Below are 19,961 nucleotides of genomic sequence, written 5' to 3'. Positions count from 1 at the left end.
GATTGGGCAAATATATATGTTATGCAATGCTCATCACAAGTGTAGCTACCATCTGTGTCCATACAATGCTCTTATAATATCATTGACTATATTCCCTATACCGTACCTTTCATCCTCATGACTTACTCATTCTGCAACTGGAAGCCTGTATCTCCCACTCCCCTTCACCCATTTTTCCATCCCCTACTCCCTTTCACTCTAACAACCACCAGTGTGCTCTCTGTATTTATGGGTATGTTTCAGTTTTGCTTATTTCTTTTTGTTTTTTAAATTCCACATAGAAGTGAAACAATTTGGTATAGGATACTCATGTTTCCTTTGTCACAGAGCTGTTTCATAAAATAATAAATTTAACTGTACCTGCACATTCTTCACACTTATGAGCAGGTACAAAAAAGATAGACAGACAAATGGTTATTATATCATCTTGTGGATTCTTATATCCCAGGAAGATAATGAATTGTCTATGGTCAAGAACTTTCTCCTGTGTATCTCAGTACACTCAGGCATCATAGAATCACATAAAGTATGTTTTAATAATTCTCTTTTTTAATGATTATCATTCTATATCCTTAGTAGCAAAATGAAATCTAAGAGAAAAGAAACAGAAATATTTCTAAATTTCTTAATTGTATTTTGTTAATAATAATGTCTAAATATTTGTTGTTACCAATATTTACTGACCTTTTACACTTATTACTAAATTCTGCCAGCAACACTGATATTCCACTGTCCCTAATATATATTTTATAGTTAAATATTAAAATGCCTATTGGTCACTATTTTATATTGTGTTTAATTAATGGCAATGTATATAGAAAAAATAGTGAATACACTGTGACAAGGTTTTCCATTGACTAGCAGTGCTATTTTTGGAAAAATTCCCTAGGTAAGAAATAGATTTCTGCATCTATTAAGTGAAAGTTTGCTTTAAATCACTATTGTTCAATTTTTGTTTCAGGAAGTCTTACAGGAGCCTCACATCCTAATGAAGAGGCTATTATTACATATGAGAAGGTCTTGGGACTTCAAACCACTAAGCTTTAATGTTACACTGGTTTTTTATATTTTATAAACCAAATCTTTGTTTAAACTTTGCATGTAGAACAGATTCCAAGCGTATAAATAAATATTTAAAGCTAAAGCACAAAATTATATGCAAATCCTATTCCAGCTCAATATATACTCTATGTTTTTATAATTTACTAAGTCAAGTTTAATACGTATTCTTTCCACAAAGTCCTTTCTCCAGCTTCTTGCAACCAGGTCTACTGAAATTCTCAACTTATAAATTCAATCCAAGGTCCTTCAGCAAATTTTTCCTGGGACAGGAATTACATTGATGGCCTGAAAACCTCCAAGAGTCTACAAGAAATGCTAGAACTCATAAGTGAACTTAACAACATTTTAATGTGCAAAATTAACATTCTAAAATTAATTTTGTTTCTATACTGTAGCAACAAGCAAAAAAAAAGACTTGTTAAAATATTTCAAAGCACAGAACAAAAACTAAAAATCTATGAATAAATTCAGTAAACGTTGTACAGGGCTTCTACCATGCAAACTACCAAACATGATGAGAAAAATGAAAGAAGATCTAAATATATGGAGAGGGATACAGAGTTCATGGATTGGAAGATGTAATATTTTGCAAATAACAGTTTTCTCCAAATTGATTGGCAGAGCCCATGCGATCACTATCAAAATTCCAGTACAATTTTGTTGTTCTAGTTTTTGTTTCTGGAGAAATTGGCAAGGTAATCTTAATATTTACACAGAAATGCAAAGAAACTAGAATGAAAAAAGAATTCTGAAAAAGAACAAAGTTGGTAGACTTATATATACCATCTGAATCCAAAACTTACTATAAGTCATACTAATCAAAATATGATGGCCTTATGTTTATTATTTATGAACTTAAACAGAACAAAGAATCCAAAAATAAACCCATACATTTTTGGTCAATTGATTTTCATCAAAAATGCCAATGGAATTTATTTAAGAGAATGATAGACTTTAAACAAATGTGCTAGGGCAATACGATAGGATGCACACACACACAATCACACATGCTCACACACTGAACTTACTTACCTCTCTCACACTATACATACAAATTAAACATAAATGGATTCTGAATGGATTATAGACCTAAATTTAAGCTACAACAATTAAATTTGTAGAAGAAAGAGGTACAAAATATTACTTGTATGGTTCAATTTCTATGAAATTTCCAGGAAAAATCAATCTATTGAAACAGAAATCAGATTAGACTATGCTTAAGGATGGAATTGGGAGAGGGTATTGTCTACAACTAGCATAAGGAAACTTTTTGGGTTTTTAGAAAAGTGTTATAGCTGGACCATGGTAATGGTTGCACAATAATATAAATTCACTAAAAACAAACCAAATTTGCATTGACAATTGTATTGGTTTGCTAGGGCTGCCACAACAAAATGCCACAGAGTTGGTGGCTTCAACAACAGAAATATATTTTCTCACAGTTTTGGAGGCTAGAAGCCCAAGAACGAGGTATCATCTGTGTTGTTTCTTCCCAGGCTTTTCTCATTGGCTTCTTGATGACTACCTTCTCCCTATGTCTTCATATAGTCTTCCCTGTGTACATGACTGTGTCCCAGTTTTCTTTTCTTTTAAGGACATCAGCATCTTAGATTAGGGCCCACTGTACCAACTTCATTTTAACTTATTAACCTCTTTAAAGACTCTGACTCCAAATACAGTCTCATTCTCAGGTACTAGGAGTTAGGCCTTGAGCATATGAATTTTGGGGGAACCCAATTTAGTCCATACAAACCACCTGGCTTTCTGGAAGCCAGAAAATAAAATGAAACAATTAATTCTGAATTTGATTCTTTGTGTATTGATCTTTGTGACGTGGGTGTAAGCTGGTTAGTTGGTCCAGGTTAGTTAGGTTAGGTATAGGTCAGATTTCGTCTTTAGAAAAGGAACCACGTTGGACTCTCAGAGGTTACAATAATATAAAACATTGGGATGCCTGGTTTTCTCAGTGGTTGAGCATCTGCCTTTGGCTCAGATCATGATCCTGGGATTCCGATATCAAGTCCCACTGCACGGAGCCTGCTTCTCCCTCTGCCTATGTCTCTGCCTGTGTCTGTGTCTCTCATGAATAAATAAATAAAACCTTAAAAAAATGTAAAACATATTTCTACTGTTTGTTAAAGAAATACAATTAGGTGGTGTATATCTGTTTTGGGAGGTTGGAAGGTGATATGGGCATGGTGGTGAAGGGAGGATTGTGGGAATATGTACAACTATGAAGGTGAATAGGATTGGCTACAGGATCCCACTAAGGATTATTGTCAGCTGTCATAGAAATGAGTATCAAATTACAAACTAATTATTATTTAATGCTGTACAAATATTCACATACTGAGCTGGCTACTGTATTTATTTATTTATTTATTTATTATTTATTTATTTATCTATTTATTTATTTATTTATTTATCTATTTATTTATTTATTTATTTATTTATTTATTTATTTATTTATTTTTCATTGTTACAGCCAGGCTTATAATCCACATGTAGACTCAAGCATTATTTTATCATATTATGTAAATTCTCATGAAGGTCTGAATGAACAGATGGTATTAACACATTTTAATGATGGTGATGAAGAGCAAGTATCATTATTTGATAGAGCAATTTCTTTCAGAATGTCACGTGTTTATATTTACACCATTTTAATGGCTTTTTTTCTGAAAAAATGACAATGTTTGAAATGTGGATTCTTCTGTGAATTTTAAGTAGGTGTTAATTATAGCAGGTTGCTGGTTATATCAACATAATTGCATTGTAACCCTTTATAGCATCTTGATTGCAGATATCCTTTTCAGTTTTAAGTAAGCACTAGCTGTCCATCCTCTATTTCCTTTATGTGATCTCAAGATTCTGTTTTGAGGTGTATTTTATACAATGTACCTCTCACTCGCCTTTATTTCTCCTGTTTCCCCTTCAAAATTTAACAATTATTGTTTTCCATTACATATCTCTGTTCTTATATAATGATAAAGCATAATTTTCTTTTATTAGCACTTGTTTCTGGATAAAGAAAAGGTACGCAAAGAATTCCCTTTGGACTGGGCAAAGTTAAAAGTAAATCATAGCTATATATAGTGTATCCTAGGTGAAGATAGCAAAGGTAAAATTAATTTCTGAATCTTTACTTTTCAACAAGTTTTGTAGGTTCCAGCTAGCATGTTGAATGGTTGGGGCTAATAATGAACTCACTTGCATACACACACAATTCCTTTGCCCCTCTTCTGCTTCACTGTAATCACTTACTGCTGTTAAATCCAACGCTCCATCTCCCCTGCCCTTCCATCCACACAGGTGACCACAGTTGGAGGAAGACACACATCGATGCCAACTAGGCTCACTTTCAATTTATGGTCACTAATCTCTGGTGGACCCCTTCCGCTCTCCCACTGCCTTGCTATATTTCGCTATGTTCACTCTTCCACTCTACTAATTAGTTATTTTATAGTTTCTCGTCTCTTCTGAAATCTTCAGGGCCTCTTTCATCATCCCCACTCGCAGTTGATGAGCTTAATTTCTATTTCACTGAGAAACAAGAAGCAATCAGAGATTTTACCCAAGCTCATTCTATTACATCTACCCATTTACCGCATCTGGGCATATTTGCTCTTCCTTCCCTCCTTTTGCAGTGAGTCTACCGTCTGCCCTTCTGGAATAGGGCAGCACCTCCATCTGTGAATGAAATCCTATCCTATTCACCTCGCTGAGAACCCTGCAGCAGCAGTTCTTCTTTCTCTCTGATGCATCATCATTTTTCTCTATTTCATCTTTGTCATCATATACATGTATAAACTGTTTATTTCCCTTGTTAAAACAAAACCACAACTGTTGACTCATTACTTATTCTAAATATCACCATATTTCATTCCTTTCATTTATAGAAAAAACCCTTCTCAGAAGTAACGTGTACTTGCTATCTCCAATTCCTCCTCCCATTTTCTTTAAAGTCTTCTTTATTCACATTTTTCACCCTGCCCCTCCGTGATAGCTGGTCTTGTCTAGGTCTTCGATAACCGCCCACTGCTCACCTCATTGTGCTTTTCAGGCCTCAGCATACTTTATCAGCATCTTTGGACATAGTTGATCCCCTTTTTGTCCAGGATATCACACTTTCTTGGTCACTTCCTACTTTACTGGTCATATTTGATGCCTGCCTCTCATCTACCAAATCTGTTCATGCAGTTTTGATCACCAGGTCCAGTTGTTAGACCTTTCATTCTATTTAAACTCATCCTCTAAGTCTTGGTCTCATGTTTTGAAGTAATACTGATATGCCAATGGCTCCCAAATGTGTATTGTTAGCCAAGACTGGTGACTCTATTAAGCATCCAATCTCAACAGGTGCCAAACAGAACTCCCTAAAACTGATTGTCCCTGTACCTTCTCTGAGTCAGTAAATGACAGCATTGTTTGCCACATTGCTTGTGTAAAAAACTTTGATTTTTGTCTCTCACTCTTTCTCTTATTCCCCACATCCAGTTCAGAAGCAAAGCAAACTACATCCAGAATCTGTTTCTACCATAGTTATTATCCTTACCTCAGCCATTCTATTTTTCTTGGATATTTACAATAGTTTCTTCTTGCCTGCTCTGATCTGTGACTTTTCTCCCTTGAATCTCAATATATAAGATGGAGTAATCCTGGTAAAAAGTCAGTTTATATTACTCTTCTGCCCTAAAGCCTTTCAAAGTTTTTCACCTTATTCAGAACAGAACTAAAGAGTTATCAAAAATTTCTATATATTATCTCTGTTGTCATCTTTTTTCAACTTTTCTTCTCAGTTCTTTCAGTTCACCAGCCTCCTAGTTGACCTTCAATAACAGTAGTGGCAATCTTGAAGTCCCTTTGCACTTGCTGTTCCAAACACCTCACTCTTTCCCCCAGATAGATTTCTTGTTTATTTCTGCCCCTCTTCCCTACTTTGTTTTTCCATGAAACTTATTACCATATAACATATTGTATTTTACTTATTCATTTGCTCATTGCTTATCTGTTTTTACTTGAAAGTGAATTCCAGGGAGCCACATATTTTTCTTTGTTTTGTTTATTGTTAGACTACCAGTAGTTAAAATAGTGCCTGGCACATGTAGCTGCTTAACAAATATTTGATGAGTAGATTAGTAAATAGATGAATGGAGGATCCACTGTGGTATTTAAATACATCACTGTTCCCTTCCCACTGTAACGCATTCATTTAGTAGGTGCTGAGAATCTACTAAACTAAATATTGAGGTCAAAAACATGAATATTATAGAGTCCTACCTTTGAGGAATTTTCAAGTTAGTAAGGGATAATAGGACTACAAATATAATAGTAATAATAGAACGTGGGGGTGCCTGGGTGACTCGGTGGGTTAAGTATCTGACTTCAGCTCAGGTCATGATCTCAGGGTCCTCGGGTGGAGCCTCAGGTTGAGCCCAGGTCAAGCAGGTTCTCCATGCAGCTCCAGTGGCTCCACACTCAATGGGGAATCTGCCTCTCCTTCTCCCTCTGTCCTTTGTTCTGCTTGTGCTCTCTCTCTCTCGAATGAATGAATGAATAAATAAATAAATTAAGTAATTAATAAATAAATATAAAATCTTAAAAAATTAACAATAGAATGTGGAGAATTTTATTAAAGAGGCATACATTTGAAGAGGTCAACCAGAATGACTCTTGAAAAAATAACATATAAAAGACCGCAGGGAATTACAAAGCTAGTTGAGGTAGTAAAAGCACCATGAAGGGATGCTGGGGTAGAAAAGAGCAGGCAATGTTCAAAGACCACCCCTGTGTCTGTCAGTGAGCAAGAAGTGGAGATTAATAATCCCCCAGTCGAAGGCAGAGGGGTTCTGTGTTTTTATGAAATCTATGTGATTCATTCTATTTAGGGAATACAACGCCCTTAAATAATTCAGAATTGAGCATATGGGCCCTCCAAGTTATTGAAGATACAAGTACAGAATAGACCAATTCCTTTCTGGTAAGAAAAACTTAAATTTAAAGCCCAAAGCCATCAGAAAACATTTTTTAAAGTACTCTTTCCCAACTTCTTACACACACTTGGGAAAGAAGTTAATTTTTTCATCAAAGTATTCCATGTGTCCGTATATATTTGACACAACAAATTCAGAATGTTTGTGCAAAACTAAGGACAGAATTATAAGCAGATGGATCCTTAATAAACACTTTCAGAGAGAGATGTCTGTGGTACAAACTATAAACAATTTCCTTCCCACCTCCAAGCTAGGAGTTGCTAATTCATTGTTGCTTACTGAAAATTCACTGCTCAGCATTCTCTCCAATCTAAGTTTGAATCAGAATCTCTGAGGTGAGGAGGCTAAAGAAATCAGCATTTTTTAGTAACTTTCTGGTTGATGTCTACACAGATAAGATTTTAGAACCTTGATTTTCAAGCTATAGGTGCGTATGCAAGGGAGAGAAAGAAGACAAATACATTAATTGGAATTGAAAGAGAATTTTTCCTATTCTTTATTCTTTATCCTCCCTCATGCCATTCAGGGTTATTTGCTACAACACCATTATCAGACAAGCAACTTGGCCTTGCTTGTTGAGACATATTTGATATCAGTGACTATGTCTTCTACTTCTTTTTTGTGTTTAAAGCCTCTTTCAATAGACTCTAACATAATTGGTGCTCAATAAATAATAATGATGATGATGATAACTGTTCCCAATCTTAATCCTTTTTGCTTTATTTGAATTAAATTTATCTATTTTAGCTATCTCTGATCTTAAAGAAATCTGATCTGCCATTTTCTCACCAGAATTTATATAAAATGACAATGGTCATCACATGGCATTTTAATTTTCTCACTTTCCAGTTTAAGTAAGTCCTTATTTCTCTTGGGGATCTACTTTAACCACCACCACTCCCTCTGCTTTTTTTTTTTTTTTACTACTTTCTGGGTCCCCTTTATCGTGTTTATTTATATTTTTATTTTCTGGATCTCTTTTAACTTCTTTGTCTCTCTCTAGATGTTCATTGATTGATTTATCTGGGACTAGACTTCCACATGATGAAGATCAGATTAGATCTTTCTCAGATGGCATATCCCATGGTCTTTTTTGCCTTTACATTTTTGTACCTTATTTTCTTTTGCTCAACTAACACACGCGTTGCTCATTTTGTGCTCATCAATATTCTATCATATAATATTCAACATAATTATAACATTTAGCCCTCATAGAGATCTACTGAGTTAATATCTCAACTTAGAAATGGGGGAAGTAAAAGCACAGAGTTGTTGAGTGACTTGCTATATTCGTGCAGCCAACTAAGTTGTAAAGACAAGGTGTGGACTCAGACAATCTGATTTCAGAATCTATTCTTTCAATAATGACACCAATGCCTTTATAGTAATAGTTCAACCATCCTAGTTTGTCCATTTATGTGTCTTAATTTGTTTATGCTTCTTTCCTCTTTTAGAGGGGGATGGTTCAAAGGTTTTTTAATCCATTTTCCTTTCTGTTACTGTATTGGAATTTATATATTCTCTTTTCTTTTGGTGGACGTATTAGTATTTCTACCATGAATATTTAAACAAATCTAAAACATATATCTTAATACCTCTTCCAAGCAATGCAAGAATCTTAGATTTCAACTTCATTATCACCCATCTTGATACTATTTTTATTTAGTCTTTTTATTTAAGACATATTGCTATTCCACATCTCATGGAAGACATTTTATTATCATACTTATTAACTTCTCCATTCTGATGAGTGCAACATTATTCTTATTTTAATGGACATTTTTTCTTGACTTCCAGTGAAATTGAGCACATTTTCATGTTTATGGACATTCAGTTTTATTCTGTGAATTATTTTTTTAATTGCGTTTTTCTCAATTATTTATAAGATTGATCTATTTATCATAAATGGTAGTAAATTTTAAGTTTTATGTTTTACAAAGGTCTTAGTTTAAATGGCTGGCCCACTTTTCACTCTCTATAAAGCGTTACTTGAGGAATAGATTTTTCACATAATATAACAAGATTCATTTAGAAATTCCTGTTTGTGCTTAAGAATCTTGTTTAAAAATCCTTTCATACATCAATGTTTGTAAAAATATTTTCCCATCTTTTATTCCAAAATTCAGTTTTAAATTTAACCTTATTTAGAATTTATTTTTGTACTTGATGTGTGGTAGAGATCCAATCAATTTTGTTCTCAGTGTGGGTAACCATATTCCCAGCACGATTTCTTCATGGATCCATCTATTTCCCTCTTAATGCTACCTCTTAAAATTCCATATCACAGATTATTGTTTCTGTTTCTATTCTACTTCTATTTCTTTCTATTCTACGTCATTGCTCTATTTTCCAATCCCTTTGCTATTTCCACTGTGACTGTTTGTGAATTAAATAAGAAGACGTAACAATAGTTATTGTAATGTTGAAGAACTGATAATTACAAACTCTATTTTAAAATATTTGCAGCAATTGTGGTGAGATATAGAATATCTAATTTCTGAGAATGAAGTAACTGCTAGTACATAGGTAATTTGTAGTGTACTTCATGATTGAAGGAAATGCTACATCATAGTTAAAAGTGAGGAAAAAAGAAGTTTAATTTACCACATCCAGGCTCACAGACCTTTGCATTTATCCATAGAATCCTTGGTCCCATAATTCCCAGCTTAAGAAATTCATGCTTTAGGTATTATAAGAATTGGCATAGCTCTACCTAGATCTAGGCAAAGTCTGGGTTTCAGTCAACAAGGAAGAGAAAACCATTCTATTCTTTGCTTGGTGAATTTGGCCACTTAGGTACTTCATTCAAGTGGAATCAAGCAGTATCCTTTCTATGACTGGGTTATTTCACTTAGCATAATGTCCTCAGTCTTCATGGTGTTAATGGCAGAATTTTCTTCTTTTTAAAAATATTCTATTTTATGTATATACCATGTTTACTTTATCCATTCATCTGTTGATGGCTATTGTGAATAGTGCTGCAGTAAACATGAAAGCACATGTATCTCTTTGAGATCATTATTTCAATTATTCTGGGCACATATTCAGAAGTGGTATTACTAGATCACATTTTTAATTTTTTGAGGAGCCTCCATATTATTTTACATATCAGCTGAATCATTTTATATTCCCACCACAGTGTAAAAGGTGGGAATATCCCACCTTTCCACATCTTCACCAACATTTTTTAAAAAATAAAATAACCATTCTAATTAGTGTGAGGTAATATCTCATTGTGGGTTTTTTTTTAAGATTTTTTAAAACATTTTTTTAGGTTTTTAATGAACTTGTAAACAAAAAGCTCCCATTTCAAAATAAAAACAAAATCCCAGATCATATAGATGTTTACAGTGATTACATTTATCTAAGCAACATACATACATGTTCAGTTGTAAGATGTTAACTAAACTTCTGTGACAAAAATGCTTTTCTTTTTTTTAAATACCAAGAACATTATAGAGTTAAAGCAGAGTCCTAAGGAGAGTCTAGTAGTCACTAAGTTTTCCTCGAGTCTTCACTTTAGATGCTGTTATTTCTAGCACAAGTAAGCAGATAGAGTCTTTTGTATGCTCAAACACTGGAATCTTTGGTTGCTACCATATCAGTTGGCTTGCAAACAAGAAGCCAGCCATTTTAAGAATGTTTTAAGTGAACAACTTGCAAACCCCAGGGGTGGATAAACCCTAAGAATTCACAATTGTGAGCATTTACAACCTTCAAAACTGTGGCTCAAGACTGTTCATGCCGTTCTTCTGAAATGAGATCTCAGAGCAGTATAGTTCAAAGTAAAAGATTTTAACCAAAAATTGGCATATGCCCAATTTCTCCATCAATTTGTGTGTGTCAACCATTTAGCTAACTTTTCCACTTGAAAAAATGCAATAGAAAACTGGACACCATGTTTCACTATCTCAGTTAATATTCACAATTACAGAGGCTACAACTCAGGACATGGCACCACCGATGCTTCCCAGAGCCAGTTTATACTGAAATTAAGTTCTTTACACCAAGTAAATGGTTGTTCACAACCACTGGCTAGTGTACATATGAGCTAAAATTCCTAGAATTGGGGAGAAACAAATGCTGTTCCCATCATCTGCTCTGCTTCTTCTGTTCCTCCATTCATGCTTAGAAACCTGTGGGGGTTTGGGCCTGCTGACCCTGCCCACTTGAAGAGGCTGCCTGCTGTGCTGCTTTCTGCTTTAACATTGTCCAATCAAATGTGTAGTCATATTGGTGGTTCAGGGTCCTGAAAATAATGCGGAATAGCTGCCTCAGATACATGTAATCCGGGGCTTCCTCAAAGCGTAGCCCACGACAATGGTTTAAGTACATGGCAAATTCTGCAGGAAACCCCTTACATAAAACTTCAACAGGAGTGGACATCTTCTTTTCACTAATCTTTTCATATTTTTTTGTTTTTGTTTTGTTTTGTTTTTGTTTTTTTTTTTGTTTTTTTGGTTGCAGCCTTTAGTCCTTGCCATGGCAGGCTGGTTCTATTAAAATACATCAAAAACATATCCTAATGATTCCATGTCATCTCTGCGACTCTGTCCAATACCAAGATGTGCATTGATGCTAGCATATGGGGCAGTGCCAGTGAGATTTTTATCTTCTCTGTATGGTATGTGTTGCCTTGTCCTGTTGTCTCTGTACTTTTTGGCCAAACCAAAATCAATAAGGAATAACCTATTACAGTGACGCCCAATACCCATTAGGAAGTTATCTGGTTTAATGTCTCTGTGTATGAAATTCTTTGTATGCACATATGATCCTACTGATCATCTGGTCAGCTAACGTAAGTACAGTTTTCATTGTGAACCTTCTTGAACAGAAATTGAACAGGTCTTCGAGACTGGGTCCAGGAAGATCCATGACTGGCACATTGTAGTCTTTTTCCTGACCATACCACCATGTGTGGGGGATGCCCACCCGACCTTGAAGAATCTTCTAGAGTGTGCTCTCTTATGGGTCTTCTGTACCAGTTTGTATTTCCCTCCAACAATGAATTCGGCCTTTCAGGTGCTGCTGCTCGCCATCCTGAGAGAAGAAGATGGAGCTTTTTTAAAGATTTTATTTATTTATTCATGAGAGACATACGGAGAGAGAGAGAGAAAGAGAGAGAGAGAGAGAGAGAGAGAGAGAGAGAGAGAGAGAGAGAGAGAAGCAGGCTCCATGCAGGGACCCCGACGTGGGACTCCATCTCCGGTCTCCAGGACCACACTCTGGGCCTAAGGTGGTGCTAAACCGCTGAGCCACCCGGGCTGCCCTCATTGTGGTTTTGATTTGCATTTTCCCAATGATTAGTGATGATGAGAGCACCTTTTAATATACCCTTTGACCATTTGAATGACTGAGGGAAGGGGGGCATAGGGAGTTGTGCAATTGGTGTAAAGTTTCAGCTATGCAGGATGAATTAATTCTAGAGATTTGCTATGCACCTATATTCAACAATAATGTGTTATGCACTTAAAAAAATGTCAAGACGGTAGATCCCATGTTCTCTCATCTCATGAAAAACAAAATCAAACAAACCAAACCAAACAAAAAGCAACAAAGGGAACACGGAAACTTTCAGAGATGGTGTGTATATCTATACCTTGAATGTGATGATGGTTTCATGGGTGTATATATGTAGGGCCAAACTCATCAAAGTGCATGCATTAAATATGTGCAGGTTTTTATATATCAATTATAGCTCAATAAAGATATTTTTTAAAAAGGAGATTCAGAGCATAGAGAAGGCCCAACCAATGAAAACTGGTCAACTAGGAAGTAAAATTAATGATTTTTGCTCACATTGTATTGGTGAGAACTTAGTTACGTGGTCACCCCTAATTTTAGGAATGGTTAAGGAATAATGTAGCAGGACAGCTATGTGTGCAGTTATAATATATTTCAATGGGTAGACAATCAGCACAGCTGTGCTCTAATATTCTGTAGTGAGTTAAGGAAAAATCATTTGACTTAATTAGCTAAAATTGTATTTTTATAATGATATAATTTTATTGTATACTTTGTTTCTATGGAAATGATAATTTCTTCTCTGGTCAGTAAGAATTCTGACTTTGCAATTTTTAAAAAGATTTTATGTATTTATTCATGAAAGACAGAGAGAGAGAGAGAGTGCCAGAGGCAAAGGGAGAAGCAGGCTCCCTGCTTCCCCCTCCTTCGATCCCAGGAAACCTACATTTCTATATAGTCACCTTCATTTACAATAACTGTGTAAAATATTGTTAACCTTAATTTTCTACTAGGTGATAAATTAAAAGTAAAATATTGTTGCACATCGAGTGATGGAATTATATTAACCTTGTTACCTAATATCCACTAGGTTTCCTTAGTTAACTTTGGCCTAGTTTCTTAATTATGATAGCCATGGTATAGGATATATTTTCTCCTAGGTAATCAAAACAGAGAAAGAAGTTAGGAAATATTGTATATGTAGATTGAAATGAGTCTCCAGTGATGCATAATTTCTATCACAGAAGTTTCTGAATTATCTGTAAAATTGATTTAAAAACATCTTTGGATACATTCCTTGAAAAAAAAAAACCTATCCTGAGGCTATTATATAACATTTTAGGTTTTTTAAAGTAGGGAAACTGTACTAATTCCTAATTGTTTTCCTCCCAACATTTAGAATATATTTAACATACTAATGTCACAATAATGAATAAAATTCCCAAGTATCAGTTTTAAGGCTAATATAGTCCATTCTTTGTGACGGTTTCTACAGAACAGCTATTCGATTTCTGAAGCTACATTGTGCTTTTCCTTAATGTTTTTCTTTTTAAATAAATTCTCTGATGCCTTATTGCCCAGTAGGGTGGCAGTAATCATGTGTGGCTAAATTCCAAATAAAAGTAAAATGAAATAAGCTTAAAAATTCAATTTCTCAGTCACATATTTTAAAGAACTTAGTAGCCACATGCGGCTAGTGGCTCCTGCCTTGTCCAGGACAGAACATTTCCATTATCGTTGAAAGTTCTGTTGGACAGATTTCTGTAGAGATGACATACTTTTATTAGAAGTTCATCTATTATTTTCTCCTGGCAGACTGTCACAGTTACAGAAATTGCATTCTATTGTAAGAAAGTACTAAGGCCATATATAAAAGTTTAGCAATAAGGATTTGGTCATAAACATATAATTTAAAGAAAACAAAGAAAAATCAAGATTATATAGACTCATATATATGAACATATCTATATCTATCCTCTAATACTTGCAATATCCCTGAGGACAGGTACTATTATTATCTCCGTTTTATAGATAAGGAAATTGAGGCCAGGAGGTTAAGATTGGCATTCAGTCTCGTTCTAGGATCTAGGGCACCTAACCACCATATTTCACTGCTTCTCACAGAGGAAGTCTCTGATAATAACAGCAAATGTTAAACTACTGTATCCCATGTGGTTTGTATGTGCATTCATAATTCTTACTATGAATCTATCAAGGCTGCTTAGAAATATTGCAGCCTTTATTCAGTTGAAGCCTTGCACTCACTTTAGAAGAATTCTGTATTTCCTGATTGTTGATCATACGTAATACTCTATTCACTATGGCTTATTTTGAATCAAATGAAGTCTCCGATCATTGCCCTTCATATTGGCTAAGGTAATTACTAAAACATTTACTTCAGAAGTGATTGAACCATGACAGCTTTCAAAAGACTGGTTTTGAGAAAAATTTCATTTGTGTTAGCATCCTTTCATTTTTTAAAAAGAAAGAGTGGTGATCTGTGAATTCAGTTCAAGATTTAAATATATTTGAGTATTAATGACAAAAATAAATGTTTTTCCTATTTTTAAATAAATACAGTTTGTGTGTGCATGTGTGTGTATGAAGTATTTATTTAGCACAGGAACATCCTGCTGTGCAAACACACTTAGGAATAATGCAAATTTGGAAATAATGCAATTGGCAATTGGCTTCCTCTCTTCTTCAGGCTGAAGTTTTTGTCTTCTAAAGAGAAGAGACTTAGGGGAAAGGAAAGATTTAGAGAGAATAGTTAGGCAAACAGGAAAAAGCAGAGGACAGCCTCTTTTGCAAAACAGGAAGCATTCAGAACTTGAGTCACCAGGATACCTTACTTAGCAAGATATTCGGGTTCGAGGCAGTGATTATATTAACCTCATCATAAGGCGATTTTGCCTTTCATTTGATTGTATTTTTGAACCATATTTATTATGTTATTAAAGAGTTATACTGTGAATGGTTAAATTATTTTATCTCATATGACTCTAAAGTATGGTAAAAATACACAGAGAATAAAATATATACATATATGCACATAGTCTTACTTGCCACCCTATTTCAGTTTAGCCTTCTTTATGACTTCTTGTGTTTCTTTCCTCCCACTCTGTGACACTAAACTGTCACAAATTTGGCTCTTGGTATTCTTCTATAGTACTCTATTTTACTGATCTTTTTTTTTTTTTTTTTAATCTTTTCACTCTAGCATTTTTAAGGACAAAGAAATAAATGGAACAAAACACATCTCCTTTCCCAGCAGTGACTCCTGGTACACTCCTCTCTCAGCCAAGGCAGGAGGTCCCCACTGCTATTCTTCTCAGACACACTGCAGGCTAAATGTTCCCAGAACAGATCCGCACTTTTGACAGGCTTGGTCTGTGGTGATTAATTTTATGGGTCAACTTGACTATGCCACAGGGTGTCCAGGATCTTGGTCAAAGTTATTTTGGGTGTGCCTGAGGGCAATTTTGTATGAGATTAACGCTTGAATCAATAGCCTGAGTAAAGCAGATTGTCTTCCTCAACGTGGGTGAGCCCTGTTATATCCATTTGAAGGCTTTATTAGAACAAAAAGGCTGACCCATAAATGAATAAAGGGGAACTCCTCCTGCGAGACTGTTGGGGCTCAGTGTTTCCTGGCCTTTGCACTTTAACGTTCTATAACATCTCTTCTTATTCTTGGGCCTTGGTACTCAAATTGGAACTATACATTGACTCTCCTGGGTCTCCAGCTGGTTGAAGGCAATCTTGGGACTTCTCAGCCTCCACGCTTGTGTGAGCCAATTCCTTACAATAAATCTCTTTATATAAAAAAGATCAGTTCTTTGGAGAACCCTTATTCTAATATATGGTCTTATTCAATTTGTTCCTGATTATGTTATGTCAGTTGTCAAAATTCTATGCGTCCTTCAAAGTCTTAACTTAGATTTGCCATAAAGACTTTCCTTCTGCATTCATAGAACAGTGTTTCACAACTAAATGCTGCAGACATTCATGGGCATTAAGTGCACACTTTTTTTTTGTTAAAGATTTTATTTATTTATTCATAGAGACACAGAGAGAGAGAGAGAGAGAGAGAGAGAGAGAGAGAGAGGCAGAGGGAGAAGCAGGCTCCATGCAGGGAGCCCGACATGGGACTCGATCCCAGGTCTCCAGGATCACACCTCAAGGTACAGGCGGTGCTAAACCGCTGAGCCACTGGGGCTGCCCAAGTGCACGCTTTTAAGAGGGAGTTGTTAGAAAGGCTTTAGGTGGGCTTTCAGTGATAGTTTCTGGTAGGATTGAGGAGACAATTCTGTCTTTGCTGTCAGGGTTCTTTTGGCAAACTGTGAAAACTGATTCTGATCTACTGAAACATAAAAACAACTTATTATGAAGACTCCAAAACAGGCAAAAGGCAAGGACAATTATGTGGGCAAAACCACTGCCAAAGCAACAGGCCTTGGCACTGATTGTGCTACTGATCAGTAGACAGCACCAACAAAAGGCTACTGGCACCACAATTGGATGATGAGCACCATTGTGAAAAAAATTGATATTGCTTCTGCCATAACGAATTCTAAAACATTCATGTCTGTTGTTGTTTTAAGGTAAGTTCACCTAACCAGGAAGTGCTATCTGATAGATCGAGGCTGTTGATAGTCCATACCCTATTCCTATCATTCAATAAAGCAAGCATCTGGATATTTTTGTTTGCTTTGAAAAGGGTTTGTGCTTTCCCAAATCCCAGTCACTAGAAATGAAAGGAGAGTTCAGATATTAGGGAGCAGAAGAACAACTAAACCAAAGGAAAAAAAAAAGATAATTTCATAGTGGATTGATTAATTTTTGATGTTTTGATTTTTATTTAAATTTTAGTTAGTTGGGACGCCTGGGTGGCTCAGTGGTTGAGCATCTGCCTTCGGCTCAGGTCATGATCCTGGGGTCCTTGGATCAAGTCCCACATCGGGATCCCCGCATGGAGCTGCTTCTCCCTCAGCCTGTGTCTCTACCTGTCTCTGTGTGTCTCTCATGAATAAATAAATAAAATCTTAAAAAAATAAATTTAGTTAGTTAATATATAGTGTAATACTGGTTTCAGGAATAGAATTTAGTGATTCATCACTTACATGTAACACCCAGTGCTTATGACAACAAGAGCCCTCCTTAATACCCATCACTCATTTAGTTCATCCCTTACCCCTGTCCCCTCCAGCAACCCTCAGTTTATTCTCTACAGTTAAGAGTCTCTTATGGTTTTCCTCCCTCTCTTTTTTTCCCCCCAGTACCCTTATGTTCATATATTTTGTTTCTTAAATTCCACATTAAAGTGAGATCATATGGTATTTGTCTTTCTCTATTTTGCTTAGCATAATATACTCTAGCTCCATCCATGTCATTGCAAATGGCAAGATTTCATTCTTTTTGATGGCTGAGTAATATTCCATTACATATGTTACCTACACATCAGTCTACGGACACTTTTTTTTCCCCATAAGTTGGCTATTGTCGATAATGTTGCTATAAATATAAGGGAATACATGAGACTTCAAATCAGTATTTTTGTATCCTTTGGGTAAATACCTAGTAGGGCAGTTGCTGGGTCACAGGGTAATTCTATTTTTAACTTTTTGAGGAAACTTCATACCGTTTTCCTGAGTGGCTGCATCAGTTTGCATTCCCACCAAGAGGGTAGGAGGGTTCTCCTTTCTATACATCCTCACCAATATCTGTTGTTTCCTGCATTGTTGATTTTAGCCATTCTGACAGGTGTGAAGTGGTGTCTCATTGTGGTTTTGATTGGTATTTCCATGATGATGGGTGATGTTGAATATCTTTTCATGTGTCTGTTGGCCACCTGGATGTTGTCTTTGGAAAAAATGTCAATTCGTGTCTTCTGCCCATTTCTTAACTGGATTATTTGTTTTGTGGGTGTCAAGTTTGATGTTTTTTATATATTTGGGGTACTAACCCTTTATCATATATTTCATTTTCAAACATCTTCTCCATTCTGTAGGTTGCCTTTTAGTTTTGTTGTTTCCCTCATTGTGCTGAGGTTTTTTATGTCGATCAAGTCCCAATAGTTCATTTTTGCCTTTGTTTCCCTTGCTACCAGAGACGTGTCTAGTAAGAAGTTGCTATAGCTGAGGTCAAATAGGTTGCTACTTGTGTTCTTCTCTAGGACTTTGTTGGTTTCCTGGCTCACATTTAGATCTTTCATCCATTTTGAATTTATTTTTGTGTGTGGTATAAGAAAGTGGTCCAGTTTCATTCCTCTGACTGTTGCTGTCCAGTTTTCCCAACACCGTTTGCTGAAGAGATTGTGTGTGTGTGTGTGTGTGTGTTTTCCATTGGATATTCTTTCCTGCTTTGCCAAAGATTAGTTGACCAAATAGTTGTGGGTCCATTTCTGGCTTTCTATTTTGTTCCATTGATCTATTTGTCTATTTTTGTGCCAGTACCATGCTGTCTTGATGACTACAGTTTTGTAATATTGCTTGAAGTCCAGACATAGTAGTTTTAGAAACTGTTTAAAATTAATCCTTAGAACAAATATAAGAAGAACATGGTATTATATACACTTCACATATGCTAGTCTGAACATCTAATAAATTAAATTACTTTCTAAAATTTATACATAACTAAGTATAATTTATACATAACTAAGTATAATTAATGGTTTGAGCAGTTTTATGACAATTATATAAATAATAAATCTCAGTGATTTGGGTTATTATGGATTCAGAAAAACCTCTTTAGTGCTGTGAGTCTAATCTGTATATTTCTGTAGAGCTCTATTTAGTCAATTAATTTAAAATATTATGAAGGAAGGGGGAAAGAAAGAGTCTTAAGGGGAGTTTAGACTATTACTTGACCAATGCCCCAAATGGTGATTCTTATGACAGACTTTAGATCACAAACAATATTTTTTCCATCCCCTGAATAAACTACCTTTGCTGGGTTTTAAGCTTATGGGCACAGTGTCAAGATGGGCAAAGATACATTTTGGAATCTTAGGTATTTAGGGTTATAGCTGCTGTACTTTAGAAATCCTGCATCTCAAAATAGATTAGAGAGAGGTCCTTTCGGTGGAAGGCACAAGTTAAAAAGGAAAGTTTTTTAACCTTCATTTATATTCTGAAATAAGAGAAGATAGCTCTCACTACTTATGTTAGAATTTATTTTCTTAATTTGTAGTTTAGTAAAATACAGAACTCCATTTTCTTTTGATGAGCAGTTGGAGATAGTGCAAATATAATAAACTAATACAGGACAAACTCCATTTTTTCAATTTTATTAAAGATCAGAAGTTATCTAAGATCCTTTAAATGATTGAAAGGAAATTAAATAAAAGATTGACCTTTTTGAATCAAAGTTTAGAAGAAAGATTCAAGGCCTAAGTTGAATCTGTTGAACAATTTTGGTGGAATATTTCCTGAGAAGCAGGTGAAAAGCAGGAAGCAGGCCACTCCTTAGTGATAGGGGAGAAGAAACTGGGGAGAGACAAGTTGTGGAAGCCTCTGTTCTACTCCTAAAGTTGTCACAGAAGTGACTTTACAGCGGCACTTGGGTGGCTCAGTAGTTGAGCGTCTGCTTTGGGCTCAGGTCATGATCCTGGAGTCCTGGGATTGAGTCCTGCATTGGGTTCCCCATAGAGAGTCTGCTTCT

At 35.5% G+C, this 19,961-nt stretch overlaps 1 pseudogene; it reads right to left on the bottom strand.

The window, feature by feature from the left end:
- Positions 1 to 10,838: 10,838 nt before the first annotated feature.
- On the bottom strand, positions 10,839 to 12,094 carry LOC129516950 (casein kinase I-like; annotated as a pseudogene).
- Positions 12,095 to 19,961: the final 7,867 nt, after the last annotated feature.

The sequence above is a fragment of the Nyctereutes procyonoides genome, unplaced genomic scaffold (assembly GCF_905146905.1).
Source record: "Nyctereutes procyonoides isolate TBG_1078 unplaced genomic scaffold, NYPRO_anot_genome, whole genome shotgun sequence".
NCBI lineage: Eukaryota > Metazoa > Chordata > Mammalia > Carnivora > Canidae > Nyctereutes > Nyctereutes procyonoides.
Note: the sequence above shows the minus strand (reverse complement) of the source record. Positions and strands in the feature narration are given on the sequence as shown.